Genomic DNA, 3,464 nt, shown 5'->3' with positions numbered 1-3,464 from the left:
AAACTCTGCAGTTAAGACTTGCAATGACACTGTGAAATCATAAGCAAGTATTTCAGACGTGCTCTGCCTGTTACAAATTTAATCTTCCCTGCTATGTCACAATTCATTTCATCCCAGCAGCAGAGAGATTCTTCATAGCAGTGCTCCTGTTGTCCCAGACAACCTGAACTGTTAAATACCCGCCTGATGCCCAAAGATGATCACGACAATCTTGTCCATGATTTACAAAGACAGCTTTCCTGAAAAACATATACTTATGCTGTCTAAGCTGTAAAAGGTGTAAAAGGCTGTCTAGAAGGAGGGAAGTAGGGACATGGTGGGGGCCTTTCTGAGGGCTTTCCTTGCCCTTTCCATGTAACTAAAGAACTCAGCCTCACGAGAGGCTTGAGTCAAAGGGCAAGAGCCAAAGGAATCTTTATTTTTGACTCTTAAGTGTACAGATCTTCACCCAGAGGAGTATCACCTGGCAGGAGATATAGCAGCAAGAGGGCTGATCTGTGGCCTAGTAGAACAGCTCCAACACACAGCAGCACATATCACCATCTACCCATTGGTGCATGCTGCCGTGTGGAGGACAGCAGCAGCCTGGTGATTAAGCCTGCTCCTAAAATACTCTGGAACATCCAGCCACTTGTTTGTTGTTCTCAGGGTAGGACGGATTTCCCTGGGTTCCTGCAGTGGTGGGTCGCCCTTTTAGGATATCACAAGAGCAAGCGTGTTCAGCTTCTTGGCCATAGCTTGTGAGAGGGATGCATCAGCTGTTGAATTCAGGTTGACTTGACGGCTTCCTAGGGCCTAGACCCAGTTGACAGTGGGGCAGTTTTTGTATCAGGGAACTCACCTGTATAATTTCCTTTCCTATGGCTTCAGGGGAGGAGGAGATAAGAACAGTGTGCTGTTTCTGTGCATGTTTTGTGGCTGCTGGGTGATTGGGTTCTATCAGGATCATAGCTAAGTAAAGCAGGGGTGGTGCTAAATGTTTCTTTCAGGGATTTTGTAATTCCCTCTTGCCATAAGGTAGCAATCATTCATCTCTCCTGAACAACCTCCGCCTTCATCCCAATATTCTGGATAATTAATGGTCAGGCACTAATCTCTTGTTCCAAGGTGGGTGGATCAAATGGGTCGTGGAGACCCAATTACATCCTGGATGAGACCAATTTCAATAAAGCCTTTGGCCAAGATTTTGGATGGAAATGGACTTGGTTGCTCTAGCTGATTACCTACACTAGGAACTAGATAGGGGGAGTGCATGCTTGATGGTTCTGCTAGACCTCTCAGATGCTTTTAGATACCACTGCCCACATTATCCTTCTGGAATTTCTGACTAAGATGGGACTTATGAACTATGTTATTTAACATCTACATGAAAATACTAGGGATGCTCTCAGAGAGGTTTTGAGAAGGACAGTGCAGTCCAAACTGGCATTTAAACCAGCTCAACTGATTTGCGCCGCTTTCCAGGTGTTTGTGAATGTGTGGAAAAAGCCTTGGGAGTTGGGTGGGCTGGCACAAAGATGTGTGTTGGCCTCTCAGTGCTAGAACCAGTGACAGTGAAGGTGAGTTTGTGCAAGCTGAGGCAGGCCAGCATGGGGGCCGGAGAGATTGGTGGGAGGGTGGAACAGGAGCATTTTTGAACAGGGAGGGGGCAGGGGAGGGCTGCAGTGCAGGGAAAGCCTGGGGAGGTGGGACTGGCTTCAGCAATTTGGGCTGGATACTAACCCAAATCCTGGCCAGCCGGGTGTTACACTGGGCTGTTCAGATTTGTGCCAGCAATTTTGCGTAAGACAAGACAGGACAAGAAACCTTTATTGGCATGTTTAAAATGGTTGGCAACCTTCAGTCTCGAAAGACTATGGTATAAGCCTACAGCACCCGGTATTCCCAGGCGGTCTCCCATCCAAGTACTAACCAGGCCTGACCCTACTTAGCTTCTGAGATCAGATGAGATCGGGCATGTTTAAAATACAAACAGTGTAAAGCACAAAATTGGCTGGAGGGCAACATAAATCAAACAGTGCACTTTCAACCAGGCCTTGCTGCATCAATTCAGCCATTTGGGATCAACATAGTAATACGTCTCTTAATAATCATTTTTATATATTTGGTCACACACACCCCCAAAAGCTCTTCATTAAACCCACCGAGTATGTATGTAATTGTGTTCTGGTCATCCCAACCCCAGACAGTGGCCAAGATTGGCGCTAAGTAGCATATACGAAGATCTTGGTATAGTGTGCAGTGTAATAACATGTGGGAAAGAGTTTCTAAATTTCCCATCCTACATGGGCAAACTCCATCTGCAGCTGGAATGCCTCTATATCTGCCAAATAACTGCTTGGATGGGATGACATTGCATCTCACTAGGGTAAACGCCCTCCGTTCTTGGGGGCATTCCAATTTTGAGTAGGGGGTGGCTGGTGCCCCAGGGGGGTGGCTGGTGCACAACTCGGGGTAAGGCGAGTCGGCCTGCCTGTAGCAGCACAAGTTAGGATTGCACCCAGAGTCACTAGCATGCAGATGATACCCAGCTCTGTACCTGCATTCAGTCTGATACTAGGAAGGCTGTGGAAGTTCTGAACTGCTGTCTGGACTTAGTATGGATGGATGAGGGTGCTGTATACTGTTTAATGTGGGGGGGCGTTATTTTGTTAGTTATTGATTTAATTATCTCTCTATATAAGTAAAGCCCTGACTCATCAGTGGATCTTCCATTTCCCAGTTAAGCTAGAAAGCTTAAATTTGGCATGGTTGTTTATGGATCACTAATCAAAACTATGTCGTGAGACAGATTGTGTCTTACGTAGAAGGCAGTAAAACCACCCATGTGGCATTCAGATGATATGGTGATAAAACATAGATCAAGCAGTGAACTAGCCTGTTGAATTCCTCAACATACTGAATCCCTCTGGAATGCCTGTCCACGGTCTTACTTTAAAGGTCGATCCACCTATAATGTTGTTACACAACTTGAATCTGCCAAAACTTTGTAATGTGCAGAAGCTTCACATCAGGGTTCTCAGGCACAATGCCATCGAGGCTACAGTTTTTACAGGATGTGCAGAAGGTGAAACTATATTTATTCCATGCAACCTCATCAGGCCACCCTTTGAAATTCGAAAGACTGCAGTCCCTCTCAGAAAGTGCTTTGAGATGACTCTCAATAAGTCCCAGGAACAAAACAGGCTGGTCTTGGCATTTAATTGCTCATTCTCTCATGGGCAATTTTATGTAGCATGTTCAAGGGCAGTGACAGGCCTGGGGGCAGAAGGGGGGGTAGGAAGCACCACGCTTGTGGGCCTTCTTGGGGTGGCAACACCGCGCCTGCAAAGATTCAAGACATCACAGGATTCAAGAAAGATTCAAGAAAGCACATTAAAAATGCTTTTCTACAAAGGTTTTGTTGTTGCCTTTTGCTTAAAGTAAGTATCGAAGGCCATTCTGAAACTGCACTAGCACCAGAG

General features: G+C 46.0%; 1 pseudogene; it reads right to left on the bottom strand.

Annotated features, from left to right (window-relative positions):
• Positions 1-1,863: 1,863 nt before the first annotated feature.
• LOC136656755 (5S ribosomal RNA) lies at positions 1,864-1,982 on the bottom strand (annotated as a pseudogene).
• Positions 1,983-3,464: the final 1,482 nt, after the last annotated feature.

The sequence above is a fragment of the Tiliqua scincoides genome, chromosome 6 (genome assembly GCF_035046505.1).
Source record: "Tiliqua scincoides isolate rTilSci1 chromosome 6, rTilSci1.hap2, whole genome shotgun sequence".
Taxonomy (NCBI): Eukaryota; Metazoa; Chordata; class Lepidosauria; order Squamata; family Scincidae; genus Tiliqua; species Tiliqua scincoides.
This window is presented reverse-complemented; position numbering and strand designations above follow the sequence as displayed.